This window comes from Taudactylus pleione, unplaced genomic scaffold (genome assembly GCF_031769625.1).
Source record: "Taudactylus pleione unplaced genomic scaffold, aTauple2 ptg000189l, whole genome shotgun sequence".
In the NCBI taxonomy this organism is placed as follows: domain Eukaryota; kingdom Metazoa; phylum Chordata; class Amphibia; order Anura; family Myobatrachidae; genus Taudactylus; species Taudactylus pleione.
The window spans coordinates 6265001-6281592 of NW_028284591.1; the positions used below are offsets into that span (position 1 = coordinate 6265001).

The following is a 16592-nucleotide window of genomic DNA, read 5'->3' on the forward strand; positions in this document are numbered from 1 at the left end:
GTGACTGTGAGAGAGAGAGAGAATGGGTGACTGTGTGTGAGAGAGAGAGAGAGAGAGAGAGAGAGAGAGAGAATGGGTGACTGTGCGAGAGAGAGAGAGAGAGAGAGAGAATGGGTGACTGTGTGTGTGTGTATATGAGACAATGGATGACTGGTGTGTGTGACAATGGGTGACAGAGAGAGAGAGAGAGAATGGGTGACTGTGTGTGTGTGCGAGAGAGAGAGAATGGGTGACTGTGTGTGTGCGAGAGAGAGAGAATGGGTGACTGTGTGTGTGCGAGAGAGAGAGAATGGGTGACTGTGTGTGTGTGCATATGAGAAAATGGATGACTGGTGTGTGTGTGTATATGAGACAATGGATGACTGGTGTGTGTGACAATGGTGAATTCTATACACCTTCATAGTAGCCATATCTATGCTCAGTAAAAAAACAAACAAAAGGGGGGTGAGCTGCTTTTTGTAATAATTGCCGTGCTCATGCTCGCCGTATCGATACACTGGAGAGGGGGTCTGGGGGCATGCATTCAGTGTGACAAAATGGGGTTTGGCTCATGGGTATGGCTTTTTCCATGAGACCACGGCCCCTTAATTTTTTCTGGCGCGGGCAACAATATGCCTGGGGGCGCCAAAAAATATATTCGGTTACCATAAAATTTGGGCTAGGGCCGGTCCTGTGTACAGAGATATTGTTACCGCATTTAAATGGTTCTTAAGAAATATAAATCCACGCTAACCTTTGTACAGAAGCCGCCCACAGACCCACGGGGAGCGCAGAAATCATCAGACTGGTATAATTAGGTGTGACTGCCTGAACCACTAGTGACCATATCATGCAGTTGTCGATGAGGATCAGTCAGGTTTTATTTCAGCAGAGGAAGTCACGGATGATTGTTAAACACCGTTATTTGTATGAGGAATAACTGCTCAGCTGATTGGTGATTAGTGTTTTGTTTTTGTAAATATATTCTGGACTCTATAAAACAAATAAGACTTTGGGCTATTGAAATTGAATTTTCTCCCGAACAACTATTTACTTTTCATAAAACACTAGTGAGATGGAGACCATGCCAATTTTTACATTCCGGGGAGCAATGCAGGCATATCCAGTGATTCGGGGCTGGCACAAGCCCTAGGGTACCCCTCACCCCTTGGGTATTGACTTCTTACTCCCACTGATTCTTACCTGACCATGCGGGACCAGAACGATGAGAACAATCTTTACTTTACTGTATATATAACACCATCTCAGAATACATTACATTTCCTGAAAACTGGAGGGACAGAGGGATTCAGGACTTCATTCAGAGGCGGCCGCACGGAGCGATTGGACGTAGCGAGCAATGTTTTTTTCAACTGCGCATGCGTGTACCTGGCAGTGCGCGTGCGCAAGCCTGTCTTCCCGACCGCAATCCTCTTGCTCGCTAGTCACTACGAGGTCGTAGCTGTGATTGACATTTCGTGCCGTTTGTGTGTGGTTACAGGGGAAGGTGCTTGTGAAGGGGGGTGTGGTGGTGCGCACGCAGGCGTGGTTGACCTTAAAAAGGGCGTTTTAAGGGCGTGCATATATTACTGAGCGAGTCATCACACACGTCATCTCGTTGCAATAACGACGCTACTGCTCGTAGAGCTAAGGGTAGCCCATGGTCTACCTTAAGCATTGCGAGTGCTGGCGATGGTTACTGCCTCAACCAATGTTTGTAGGCAATTAACAATGTAACAGGTGTTAATCGTGCTGACGTAGGTTGCCGCCTGCGACTGACTCTGAATTAGGCCGTAGAGATAGGAGGTGTGCTTTCATTGTTGTGGGTGTTTCCGCGCTTATGATGTGCTTTGCGACTGAGCGCTCGTTTTGCATATTCTCGGTCACTTTGGGTGCGACCGATCGCTCCCGAGCGACCGCCTCTGAATGAGGTCCTCAGTTCCTTTCACCCTCTTCCAGCCAGCAGCGTATCTATAATGGGTGCAGTGTGTGCGGGGCACACGGGCCCCCGGGTCCAGGGGGCCCCACACCGCACACACTGCACCCATTTTTTTTTTTTAAACTTACCTGTCCATGGTCCCGCGTCGGGTCTCAGCGCTGCTCAGAATACCGGAAAATGGCCAACATGTTGCCAATCAACATCCTGGAACTTTGAGCCATATACAGAGCTCTCACTCCGGCTTGGAATATTCTGAAAAACAGGCCAGTAACAAGTACAGTCCGACAGCTCCACGGTTATGGACTACCTCAATCATCAAGGGGGAACTCAAAGTCAATCAGCAATGACAGAGGTGTCCCGCGTTCTCACATGGGCCGAATGCAATCTCCCAGCCATCTCCATAGACGCTCCTCTACGAGTAGACCTGTTGTCTCAGGGTCCCTGTCTACATCCGGACTTAGCCCGTCTGTCTTTAACGGCTAGTCTTGAGACTTCCCTCATAACGGCTAATGGTCCAGACCATGTTCAGAGAACATAAACCTGCCTCAGCTAGGATTTACCACAGAATTTGGCATTCTTATTTCCAATGGTGTGCTCCTCGGAACTATGACCCTCGGGTCATTTAGAATTTCTTGAATTCTTGCCTTTCTTCAGGCTGGACTGGATCTAGGCCTCCGCCTAGCATCTCTCAAAGTGTAAGTTTCTGCTTTTGTCTATCTGGTTTCAACGCAAGTTTGCTTCAATGCCAGATGTCCACACCTTCATGCAGGGTGTTCTACTGATACAACCTCACTTTGTCCCGCCTGTGGTTCCATGGGATTTGTCAGTGGTGCTCAAAGCACTTCAGGAACCTCCATTTGAACCTCTGGAATCGGTGGATATCAAATGGCTCACTGCGAAGACTGTTTATTCTGGCTATAGCATCTGCCCGCAGGGTATCTAATTTAGGGGCACTTTCATGTCACTCTCCCTTTTTGATATTTAATTAAGACAGGGCTGTTCTTTGAACACACCCAGGCTTCCATCCCAAGGTGGTTTCTCGCTTCCACCTGAATGAGGAAATTGTGGTTCCGGCCTTTAATTCACCAGACCTCTCGGCAGGTGAGGCCTCTTTGGATGTGGTCTGTGCTCTAAAGATCTACGTGGACCATACTACTTCCATCAGAAAATCGGACTCCCTCTTTGTCCTATATGGATTCCACAAGAAGGTATGGCCAGCTAACAAACAGACTCTGGCCAGATGGATTCGAATGACTATCTCACTGGCTTACACGCAGACGGGCTTTTTTGTGCCCGACTACAGTCTCTGCTCATTCTACTCGCTCTGTGGGGTTTGATAGGAATTAGCGCCGGCCTCATGGCCGACGGTTCAATTCCCGACAGCGGCAGCCCGGCAGGAGTGAAGATCCCGATCGTCCAAAAAGGTAAGTATGCTAACCTAATTTCCCCTCTAACCCTAACCCTCTCTTAGGGTTGCTTAACCCTATCCTCCCCCCAAGTGTCTAACCCTAACCCCCTCTAAGTGCCTAAACCTAACCCCCCTTCCCCGCCGCCTAAACCTAAGTCTCCCCCCGGGGGTGCCTAACCCTAACCCACTCTTCCCCCTAGCCTAACCCTCCCGGGGGGGGGGGGCCTGACCCTAAGTACCCCCTGGGAACCCTAAACCACACAGACATCGAAACGACAGCACGATTGCAATGTCGTCATCGTACTCTGGTTTCTATGTCTATTAGTGGATACGCACCTTAACTCTGTCTTTTCTGAAACGTTTATATAACATTCCCTCAACCTAATCATTTCCATTTATGCTTATTGGACACCCCAATTAACTGCTATACCTGTCCAATTACTGGTATTGGACAATCAATCAGGCTCATATGCCGTAGTGTAATACGAGCGCCTCCCGCCACTGCCCTGTGCTGGGGTAGGGCGGCTAACTGATGCAGTACATTGCACTACAGCGCTCTCTTTGCAGGTGACCCACACAGTAAACTCAGACTAGGTGGGCTGATGTCATGGTGGGTTTCTCTGCAGAATTACAGTAAAGGTCTGTGCTGGCACTGGCAGGAACCGTTAGGAAGTTATTTGCTTGCTTGGCGGGTGAGACTGGATCTCATCTTATTTACCCACCCATCAGAAAGGGAGCAATAAGGCAATCTCTCTCTCTCTCTGGCAGAATTGTTCAAATCCTCTGTGAAGCATGCGGAATCTGATGCAGAGTAGGGAGTAAATTGGGAGTATGTGCTCCCACGGTTGCATACTCGGGGAAAATTGGATCACTTACCCCTATGCAGATTTGTAAGCGTCCTGCGCTGCACCAGCCCCCTGTCCGTTGGCTTAGGGCCTGATTCAGAGCCGAACGCTCTGACCAGAGCGCTCGCTCTGAATCAGGGCCCTCCTCCCTGAAAATGGAGCGGCCTTATGGACGCTCGCATAGCTGTGGGTCAAGACCATCGCGACCATCTGGCTTGCGACTGAGACCCTGCAGTAGGGTCTCACTGCCGCAAGCCCTGGAGTGATTTTGGTTCTATCAGAGCCAAAATCACTCCCACTGACATCACTAGTGATGTCAGTGGGGCCGGCTTCAGACGGTAGGCGTTCCCATGGGAACGCCTCCGTCTGGCAGTCACGCTCCCGACACGCCCACCAAAGGGGGCGTGCTGTCAATCGACAGCAAACCCTCTTTGGTGCGAGACCCGGAGCGACGGAGAGTCCGTCGCTATGAGGGTATCGCACATGCGCACGACGGAGCTCCCTCCGTCGTGCGCATGCTCAGTGCGGCAACATCGACCCGCTTGCGAGCGTCCTGCGCTCACGAGCGGGTCTGAATGACCCCTTTAGTTCGGTAGTTGTCCTCATCATCATCATTCCTCACTTGCAACCAGCCATATAATAGGTGCAAACGATACGCCTGGAATCTCTGCTCGTGTCCCAACCCGGCATAGCCGGCAGCTACGCCGACACGCCCGCACTGGCCTTTTCATTTGTCAGCGCACTCGGTTGCGCCTCTTCAGCCATCAGCGTAGCTGCGACTGAAATGCGTACGACTCTGTCGCTAGCTTCCAGAGCATGCAGGGTCCAAAAACCCGCCAGATCTACTCTCGGCCAACAGGGACGAACGTTCATCTCTGCATTAGGCCCTTATAATCTTTAAATATATTATTTAGAAATTGCAAATGCGTCAGTGCTCTTTTTTTATGTTATAATTTCTGCTTTATTATCACAATAATATCCTTTTATTAATAATATACAGATTCCGCCAGTGCCGGGTTTTGTTTATGTTTTATGGTGCCTATCCACTAGATGATTAAAATGAGCGATTGAATGATATCGATAATCGTTTGCTAATCGTGGATGAGCATGTTTGCAGATGATTGATTGTGCCTACACTGAACGACTGCTCGTCAGTGTAGAAACATCACAGGCTGACAAACGACTGCACGATCACAATGTCGTAATCGTGCAGTCTTTTGCCTGTCTTCTAGTGGATGGGCAGCTTTACACTATGCGTTGCTTAAAGTATGTTATGCCTAAACCATTATGTGTGCATGGAGATCATCTTCTTTACTTAATTATTATTGTGCGGTAATAAGCAAAAAGTTGTTAAAAACAAAAGAGGAATCAAACTTTTTTCTTTTTTAAATGTAAGTAAGAATATATTGTTGTTGAAGTTAGCGGTGATCCTGGTGCATGACATCACTCTGCTCTCAGCATCCCAGGGGTTAAAGAGGGATGATTGTGCAGTAGGTGGGGCGGCTTTGCACAGTAGCTGTGGGGGCAGGACCGATGCACAGGCTGCTGCTCCTGCTGCACAGCAAGAGGAGACTGGAGAGCAGGCAGGATGTATGGACCTGAGCGGAGCTCCCAGCCTAACAAGTGTGGAGAGAGCCCCCTGTAACTTACAGAGGCTCCTATGTAAGCCATGACAATGCATGGGTGGATTATGGGGTTCCCGATACCGCCAGACAGAAGAATTAGCCCAGGGGTTGCTTCTTAACAAGGTATGGAACGCTGGACCATAAAACAAGTAGCACTTTGTAATGTTTTATGTACTTTTTGCAGAGTTTTATTGTGCTGCAAACAGCTGTCCCCAGCTTTCACTCAGTGTTGTTTTCATTTATAGGAGAAGCCTGCTAGAGATGTAACCTTTTACTGGTGCTCTTGTGATGAATTGACATGTGCTCATTCCCTATATATGTACTAGGTCATGTGGTTTGTCTTCCTCAAACAGTCATTACAATTCGTTACAGACCTGCTGCATGCACAGAGCTTGCTTATTAAAGAAGAAAATAAAATTCAAAGAAATGTATGTATATTTATATACTTAGAACAGTTTGTAGGATTTACGCTGACTGTTTGCGGGACTGGTGAACGCCGTGTGTTAATATATGAATACATCGTTCTCTGACACTGCGATATGTGCGGCAGCGATGCAGAATTGTTTAGAAAACAATGTAGCACGGTGGGCTCGTGTGGTGATTTTTGTTTCCCTTGCGGATGGCTCCAGATATCTCCAGCGCTTTCTTCAGACAAAACATTGCAAGATAAATACACTTAGTAAATAATAAAAAAACCTGTACAGACCTGTTATCGTTTCACAATTTGGGCAATTGTATAATGATCAGATGGGAATATAGTCGCTGGAGAGTATATACTGAGCGTATTCCTTAGAATCTTAGCCGGTCAGTTCATCCGCTCTGCCCAGATAACTTATTGTGACATTCTCACAGACCTTGGTTATTTGTGCTGCTGGCAGTCTGTTCCAGATATCTACTACTCCTTTATTAATGTAATACTTTTGTAGGGCTGCAGTGTGAGATTCCTTCCTATATTTGTGCACTGTTATCTGTGATCATCACACTGCATATATCTGGGGTAAGCACTCCAGCTCATACTTGCCTCCTCTCCTGGAACTGCCGGGAGACTCCCGAAAATCGTGTGCTGCTTCCAGAACCCCTCAAGAGTAGGCGAGTCCCCTGGAATGTCCGCAGACCCCCCGCGACCGCACGTGAAAGTGGGCGGTTTGGGAGGGGGGCGATGATGCAATTCGCAGTGGAATGTGTCAACGTAGTCCCGCCCCCTGCTTTATAATGCAGGTAATATTGGCGTTATAAAGCATGGGGCGGGGAGGCAATTACGCCGGCACGCCCCCGCTCCAACCTGGCAGCCCCCTCCAGGAAGGGGTTGCCAGAATGTCGGTAAGTATGCTCCAGCTGCTGTGGAACTACACATCCCAGCATGCCCAGTTGCTGCTAGGGCATGCTAAAACCATGGCAGGGCATATTGGCTTATCTGTTGCAAAAATCATTAAACAGTTATATCAGTATAACTACTGAAGAGTCTGCTTTACTGGAAGGAGAACTTATCACTACAGACCCAAGTATGATGTATGTATGATGTATGATGTACAGTACAAGGTGACACATTTGCCAGCATGTGGTCTTGTTACGTTCCCCATGGCTCGTGAAGGAGACCTAGGAATTGGATCAGCAACTTTTGCCTCTTTGGAAGTTTGATACATGAAGATGATGATGCGAATGATTAAATATTCTCTGTTTAAAGCGATTAATACAAAAATAAACCTGTTTTCAGGAGAAAAGGGCTTATTGCTGAAGAAATGGGGGGATTTGTGGCTTACCAAGCAAGTTTTTAATATTTTAAAAAGTGAACCAAAAAAGTTAAGTTAAAATGTGGAGAATAAGAATGAAAAAAAAAAAAAGATATATTTATACAGTTTAATGCTACAATGAGCTTAATTTGGACTTACCGATTAGAGGCCTGATTCAGAGATTGACGGTAATGCGATCGCAGCTGCGATTTTGGACGGAACGCAGCTGCGAAAATAGGCTAATGGTTCCAAAGATCACCCGAGCATAGCCACACCCACTGCTGCCTTATCTGCGTACAACGCGCTTACCTGCGTCAATATCAGTAACATCGGCGCACATCGAGCGGCCATCTTGCCCTAGCGGCAGTTCTGACCAGCCGCAGACTCAGCAGTTCTCCTGACACGCAGAGGGTTCCCATGCTGCGCGGGAGATCGCAAGGGGTAATATATGCACGCCCATGTTAAACGGTAAGACGCACTTGCGTTTTTCTGACCACCCCACGTGTTATCACCAATCAATTGCTGACAGCCTGTCACTCACTGTGATTTCTCTGTGCGTCCGTAATTGCAATGCGATCGCTGCGCACGTGCAGTGCGGCTCATGCGCAATGGCACAAAATTGCTCGATCTGCGTAAAAATCGCCATTACGCCCTTCCTTGAATCGGGGTCTTGGTCTTTACACACAATCGGGCTGCTTACAAACCACAAAATGGGAAATATAGAACCCGTCATTATATAAAGTGTAAAATCCGTTTTCACAACATCAATTTTGTCGGCTTACAGTCCAAAAATATGTAGGCTGTAACCCTGATGTAAACCTATTAATATTGAACAGGATTGAGGTTGAGACAGTTCCTCTTTTATTTACTAGAATGCTACTCGCACCAAACCCTCACCCCCTCCCCACACCCACACACTCACATACACTCACATACACTCACATACACTCACATACACTCACATACACTCACACACACTCACATACACTCACACACACATAAACACACCCATCAGAGCTTCTCCCAGAAGAGGGGACAGTGAGTGTAATGAGTAGTGCTTTGTCTTCCCCTACCAGTCCTCTTCTCCATCACTTCTCACTGATCTACAGTGCTAAGGTCAAGTGGAGGGGCGGCCACCGATTAGCATACAAGTCAGGCTACTTAGCATAATAGAAAAAAGCAAATTAGCATGTCATCCGAACTGCTGCAGCTTCTTCCGCGTGAACCCGAGGTGTCTGGACCGTACCTCCTGTCATTGCAGACAAATAGACCTGGACACAATTTGGCTACGGCTCTATTCTACTCAGACATTTGGGGCTGTGGTTTTGATTTGACTTTAAGTTGACAGGCTTGCACAATACTGTACCTGCCATGTTCTATAACACCACATCTGTATCATTTATCTTATTAGAATTTACAGGAAACATTTAATATATGTATAAACCCCTATAGGTAATGTTGTTGTAGATGGCCCTTAGTGATGTCATAACTTTTATGGTCTATTATAAATACCTGTGTGTGTGTGTGTGTGTGTGTGTGTGTGTGTGTGTATGTATGTATGTATGTATGTATATATATATATATATATATATATATTAGGGATGTGCAGGCTCGGATTTACTCGGTTCTTATCGCCACTTTACCGCGAATTCGGATTTATTATATTGTCTATCCAAAACACATGATAGGCGATAGCCAATAAAATGCCGTTTAAAGATCCGAGTAAATCCGATATATATATATATATATATATATCTCTCTATATCTCATAGGGTGATCAGCAGCACTCCGGTCTCATAATAATAAATGACAATAGCGTTGGTTTAATTCAACGTTTCAGCACTTTTATTGCGCTGAAGCATCATGCAGCATCATGATGCTATTTCCTGACGAAGGCGTTATACAAGCGCTGAAATGTTGAATTAAACCAACACTATTGTAATTTATTATTATTATGAGACCGGAGTGACGCTGATCACCCTACGATACATTGTGCCAGCCTTTGCAGCTGACTCCACGAGGGTACCCGGGCAAGTAAAATCAAAATCAAGGGAACCAATTGAGTGCCGGACAAGCTGGGTGAGTGTGTGTGTGTATAATATATATATATATATATATATATATATATTAGTGTAGAGTCATAAAAATGTTCACGCAATAATATAAATAAGTCGCCATTGTTGTGTTGGGAAGCAATCAGGAAGCTGACTGCCTATATACCGGCAGCCGGCTTCCCGACTGTCTTATCCCGGCATGGGTGAAATGCCGGGCGTCTAGATGTAGACGCCCGCATTTCCCCGATGTAGTGATGCCGTAGTGATTTCACGATCGTAGTGATGCCGGGCGCCGCGAGCGGACAGCCGCGGGGGGGAGGGTTAGGTTTAGGGCTCCCGGGGGGGACTTAGGGTTAGGCTAGGGGGAGGGAGGGTTAGGCACCCCCGGGGAGGACTCAGGGTTAGGCACCCCCCTGGGGGACTTAGGTTTAGGTAGCGGGGAAGGGGGTGGTTAGGATTAGGCACTTGGGGGGGAAGTTAGGGTTAGGCACCCCTAAGGAGGGTTAGGGGGGTTAGGTTAGTGGATACTTACCTATCCATGATCGGGATTTCCAGCGCTGTCGGGCTTCCGCTGCGTCGCACTCTGCTCCTGTCGGGCTGCCATGCCGCCGGCGGTATTTCATACCCATTCCGTTGTGTTTACTATATATTCCTTTAATGTATTGTTGCCACTTCTCCCTAATTTCCAGTCTCTCTCTCTCTCATGTTTTTCACTATTGTTTCAAGTAGGTTTTTGTTCCTGTAATTTATTTATTTTTTTACATTCATACCCTCAAATATTTAGCAGCTGAAAATCAGGACAGTTTGGGAATTTGCCTTCTGAATGTTCCGTAGCCCGGCAATTTTTCCTGAATGTAATTCTTAGTATGTGATCCTGTTCTCTTTATGGAATGGGAGCTCTTGGGTTACAGTAACGTTCAGCTCATGCTCAGAGGTTGGGTCACTGTGGGCTGCAGCTTCTGTGGTTCATCTAGAATGATCTTCATGTGACCAGTGGTGACTGTATAGTGTACGTGTGACCTGTCCCACTAATGTGACTAGGACAGCAGTGAGAGAGCACTGATCCCTGCCCAATCTACTGACACAGGGCCTGATGTGGATGCATTGGCAATATTTACGCAGATTGAGCGATTGTTTGCCATTGCGCGTGCGCTTAAGCTGCCCTGCGCATTGTGATTATGCCCTCACGGAGGATTCACACTCAAAGCGTTTGCGGGAGGTAACGGGTGGGGGGGATATAAAGATGCAGGCGCGTCGAACTGTTGAAACGCTGTTTTCTGGGCCTGTATAAATTAGCCACTACGTCCTTGCTGGCAGCAGGAGAGCCCTCTGTGTGTCTGGAGACCGTGGAGACCGCGGTGTCTGCGACAGCTCACACATCCTCTGCTGGCTGATTGCCGCTCGATCTATGGTCAGTGTTTCCAGTTTTGTGCGTGAGCGACAGATTTTTAAACGCTGTCAGTGGGCGTTTCTAAGCACTGGATGGTGAGTTGCTCTTTATCATGTTTTTGCAGTTGCGAATCCATAGGAGATCGCAGCTGCAATGGCATTTGCGTCCTCGTCTGAATCAAGCCCACAGCGCCGAAAGGAGAGCGAGAACCGCGCTTGCTGCTCTAGCCACCAGTAGTGTGAGATACTGCTTTCTGGCCTGTCCTGCCTGCTGACACAGGCCACTGTGTGTAGCATGTACTATTTACAAGAATGATAGCGGGAACTGCATTCGCTGCTGTAACCGCTAATAGCGTGAGACAGAGGTTCCCAAACGTGGTCCTCAAGGCACCCCAACAGTTCAGGGTTTAGACATATCCATGTGCAGAACAGGTTCTGCGTTCTCTCAGATCCTATAATGATTGACATGCTGCGGCGTTTGGGGGGAGGAGCAGGGGGCGTGCCTAGCCAGTGTTTCCAGAAATGGGGGAGTGTCGCCCCAATTTTTCGGGGAGTGCCAAGGCCATGATCTGTGTTGGTGGACGCAGTTTTCCTGACCACGCAGGCTGCCAGCCTGCATAAGCTGGAGCTTACTCAGACTGGCTGTTGCTGCCGCCATGGTGACCGAAAGTCACGATAGTGTTCTGAGGTAGCATCTACAGACGCTGCACTCAGATCGCTATTGCTGTCAGGAGGGGTCTGCTTCCTATAGATAAATGAAGTATAATAATAGGGGGCATTACTGTGTTGCATAATGTGCTCTAGGGGGCATTACGGTGTGGCATCATGTGTTATAACGGGCACTACTACTGTGTGGCTTAACGTGAATAAGGGGCACTACTATGTGATTGTTACTCTTCCCTGCATGACCACACCTGTTTTTTTGGCGTGCACCTAAAATGTGCGTACTCTCTGCTTTGATTATACTCTTTATGTACACAGGGCACCAAAATGTTTAGTAACGGCTCTGTTTTGGTGTGCACCGACGTGACGTTCTCTGCGTTCAGCACCCCTGCCCTAAAAAAAAATCCTATCTAATCCTGTACAACTGCTGAGTTAGGGCTTGGTCAATTGGGAAAATCCCTCCCCTTATCTTTATTTGTGACCTTCACCAATTAAGTGCCAGATTTACCTAACAGAACCAACCAAATACCAAGGGCCAAATGTAGTAGGGTGAGCATTTTGAAAATGTGAGTGTTTAGTAGTAAACTCTCACACCTATTAAACTCGGCCAATGTAATAGAGTCTGAGAATAGATGTTTTCCCATTTTGAAGATAAAACTTAACCAATTTGCTAAACTCTCTCATTTTGTAAACTCTCACCCTCTCACTCCTGTTGTGTGTATTTTATTACAGAGAATGATGTGCACTTATATGTTGTCCTAATATTAATCATAATTATAAGAGCATAGATTAAGAAGTGGGAGGAGTCAGGAATAGTAAGGGGAGGAGTCTGTGCCAGGAGCCAGTTGCTGACGTGAGGTTGGGCATGTGTGCTTTAAATGCCAGAGCCTATTTTTAGTGCCAGCCCGGCCCTGTGCTAAACTATCTTTAGATCTAAATGCACTATCACTAGATCTTTGCAAGGAATGGACCTCTCTATTCATTCAGGGTTTCTAATTGGGAAATACTTATGTTGTCTTTTTACAAGTGACGTTTTCAGTACAACAATGAAGCTACATTAAAACCACTGAGGCTAATTGATCCACTTTAGTACTTGAATCCACCCTGGCCTCCTCGACAAATAGATCCCAATCAGTACATTTTAGACAGCCCTGGAGTTTTAATAACGCCCCCCCCCAGGCCAAATAGTAACATTCCTAGTAACAGTGCTAAACCGTCTAATGGTCTATTTCGGAACTTAAAACAGAGCGGAATGATCCGACTGTCTATTGTGGGAATGTGGACTGTGGCCTGGTGGCCAAAAGAACCTCGAATATCTCCCGGGGCAGATAGAACGGCCTGCCCTTTAACAATGAAAACTCCAGGTCAGCCGAGCAGTAGTTCTCAATTAATGGAACATCCGCGCACCAGCTATTATGGATGTATGTGCAAAGGACCCCACCTCTTTTCTTGCCGGACTCTGATGTCCTGATATCAGCTCTAAGCAAAGTTCTCCCAGGCAATTGAAATGGGCAATCCTGAGTCATTCGCTCCCAGCCAGTACATTTTAATACAGAGCAATTTTTAAGCGACTGCTAACAGTCAATTCTCAGCCTAATCTCATCCATGTTATTGGAGTGAGACCTTACATTAGCTAATAACCGGCTGGGTAATGAGGGGTTAAATGGCCCATACCTCAATCCTGCTAAGGTGCCCCTTCCCACTCTCTTGCCTCCTCTGCCTTTGTGGCTGCTCCTGGCTCTGCCTCTGATCACCAAATAGTTATGAAAATCTTAATTATTCTGTAGTTGTGTTTTTGTTTTTTGCTACAAGAGTGTAAGTATATGTCCAGCCAAAATGAATACCAGGCAGTGGAGTGACCCATTGTGTAACTCACTTGATGTGTGTTGCAGCTCTCCCCACATCTCACAGATTTATGTGGCTACAGACAGATGGTTAAAGACGTCTCTTTTTTTATATATGGTGTTTTATTTCCCAGCAGAGAGCAGAAGTGCTGTAATCCTCCAGGATTTCCAGGTACTTTCCATGCAGCGATTGAGTGCTTGTTACCGCTGCTAGTCTGTTTTTTTTCCACATGATCTGTGATTACCCTCCACGCTTACCTGGTAAAATATTTATGGGTGCCAAATATAGTTTCCATTTTCTCAAATTTCGCAAAGAATATTCTGCGTCATGACCTCCTGCTGAGAGAGAAGATATACTCACGCTAATGGGCATGAACGTGCACCAAGTGCTGTGCAAAATAACATACCCGAACTGACGTGTGCGTGTCCTTTAAAGGAGTTTTCCACCATTTTTATTTTTTTTTGCAGAAGTATTTAGTACAAAGTTGCAGATTAAACGATGTGTGGTGCAAGTCACTAATGTCGGACCTGTCTTTTACCCTAGATTGTGTACTTTGGGCCTGATCCAGCAGCGTACGAAATTGCAACTACATCTGCAAATCGGCCGATTGTTCAGTACTGCGGAAGTCCATTATCCAAAATTTTGCACGTTTTTCCTCCATTGTGCTACTTGTTCTACAATTTTGTGTCTGAGGGTCTTATTCAGAGGCGGATGCAAGCCCCGTGGCAACGGCGAATCCGTATGCAGAGGAAATGCGAAAATATGCTAATGACTTAGCTGATGTCTTGTTCACTGAGCCGCCCGCCTCCGGTGTCTCCCATCCACCGCTTACCTACAAAAGCGGAAACGCCTGTCGCACAGATCCACTTCTGAGTAAGTCCTCGCTGTCTCAGACACAGCGACTCTCCTAAGACGATGGGGTCTCTCCAGCTGAAAACAAATTCACAGAGGCTCACTAGGGCACGCCCTAACAAATGGTCCCGAAACGCCTGCGTAATGTATAACCACCAATGCTGACTACCTGTCACTTACTTTGCAATTAAATCCTCTTTGCAAGGGCCATCGTTAATCCATCGCTGCACATTCAACTCTGTCGCAAAAAATTGCTTCATTGCGTGTTACATCAGCATTGCGTCCATCATCAGTCCCTTAGGTCGCTTATAATGTACTACGGTAGGTACTTAGGATTGGTGTAGTGTGTTGGCTCAGATAAGTTGCAAGTCTGTGGCGCGATAAACGGGGCTATTTGGCACAATTTGAGGATAGGTGTATCTTGAATCAATGCTGGACAAAATAAGTGTAAGGGTTTCATAGGATGTCCTGTACATTATGTGTTGTTATCTGAGCTATGCTTATGTACCAATGCACATTAATGAAAGTTTGAGAGTCGTACGCAAACGGTCGCATCTCCACTTGCGGTTGAATGGGTGTTACTGGGCAGCAGCAGGGTGTTCACATGTAGTCTTAAGTGTTCTGAGGATATGTGGTATTGTCTTCCGGGAGACTCCCACATTTCCAGGTAGTCCCCAGGGTTCCAGGAAGAGTGAGCGGTCCTCCTTTATCTCGCCCACATTCTGGTGAAGTGGGCAGGATGGGGAGAATTATACCATCAATTGTGGGTCTGTGGGGAGGGGGTGTGGCCAGTATGTCATCATTCTACGATAATTGCATTATTTTAGCCCCTGCCCTTCTTCATAGAGCCACAATTTTGAAGCATTGTGACACAGGGGGTGGAGCCTAATGGTGCATATAGCCTGACTCCGCCCTAACAGTTGTCACCTGCATCCTCCTATGGGGTTCTCCAAAAGAGGAGATAATTGAAGTTGGCGAGTATGGATTCATACACCTCCTGTATACAGGCAAATATTCACATTTTTTCTTTGTACCAACCAATTTGCTCTCAACTGTCAGTTTACTGGCTGTGGGGCCCATTTATCAACAAGTTTTATCATATGCAACGAGTGTTAATGATAACGGTGCTCCATACAATCAACTCCTAACTGTCATCTGTTTGAAAAATGACAGTTAGGAGCTGATTGGCTGGAGCACTATTATACTATTTATTATACGCAACAAGTTTTATCACTCTGTTGCATATGATAAAACTTGCTGATATTTGTGCCCCACAGCCTGTAAAGTGACAGTTAGGAGCTGATTAGTTGGTACTTCATATCTATTTTACCTCTCTCCAAGGTTTGATACATTTCCCCCTTGGAGAGATATTAAGGGGGAGTAGTTGCCCAAAGACATACTTGCCTACTCTCCCGAGACTGTTGGGAGCCTCCCGAAAATCGTGCGCTGCTCCCAAGACCCCCCTGCAAGAGTAGGCAAGTCAAGTCCCACGCATTGTCCGCAGACCCCCCCACGCCCGCACTTGAACAGTGGGCGGTTCGGGGGGGCGATGACGCGTTTCGTGCTGAGTCGCATTATGGTAGCCCGCCCCCTGCTTTGTAATGCCGGTAATATCGGCATTATAAAGCGAGGACGGGGCCGCGATGACGCGATCGCACTGACACGCTCCCGCTCCGCCCACTTCAGCCGTCTCCACCCTCCCTGCTGCATGCAATAGAGAATGCTAGCGAGGATCTGATTGGTTGCTATGGGCACCACTTTACATTTTTAGAAGCTTTAGTAAATCTGCCCACAAGGCTTGTTGTTCCATCTCCCCCAGAGCATTGCGGTGCATCCGCTTATTCCCCCAGCCAGGCACAGACTTGGACTGTGTGTGGGTACAACTATGTTTGTGCCCCGGAGGGAGAGTGAATTATCGGTAAACCCACGTGCCTCGCCCTTTCTGTGGTGTAAAGTAAATCTCAGCTATGTGGTAATAAGTTGGTGTAAAGCAAAACAATATTTGAAATTGTGAAATGTTTGGAGAGATCTGTGGGAATGTGGGGCCAACAGCAACATAAATGAATTAAATGCAGTATCGTCGTCACCATGAGTGCACCCATTGCCTACACACAGTGGAGGAGGCCATTTTGTGAGCTGAATCCATATTAATAAGACTGCTGACTTGTCACTAGGGACCAGTGATAAGGCTGAGGCGTGAGGTGCAGCCATTTTGCAGTGATTCCTCTAAAGCTTTCAAGGGAAATGACAGAATTCATTCACA

At 46.9% G+C, this 16592-nt stretch overlaps 1 protein-coding gene across 3 annotated transcripts in view; it reads left to right on the forward strand.

Annotated features, from left to right (window-relative positions):
• PDZD2 (PDZ domain containing 2) overlaps nucleotides 1-16592 on the forward strand; it is a 337168-nt gene that overhangs the window by 181972 nt on the left and 138604 nt on the right. Inside the window, exon 1 of one of the 3 annotated variants that reach the window (XM_088476482.1) lies at nucleotides 5749-5919. The exons of the other annotated variants lie outside the window; for them this stretch is intronic. The gene's annotated coding sequence lies outside the window, so the exon portion shown is untranslated. Of the gene's footprint in view, nucleotides 1-5748; nucleotides 5920-16592 lie in introns of those variants that run through there. 3 annotated transcript variants of the gene reach the window in all.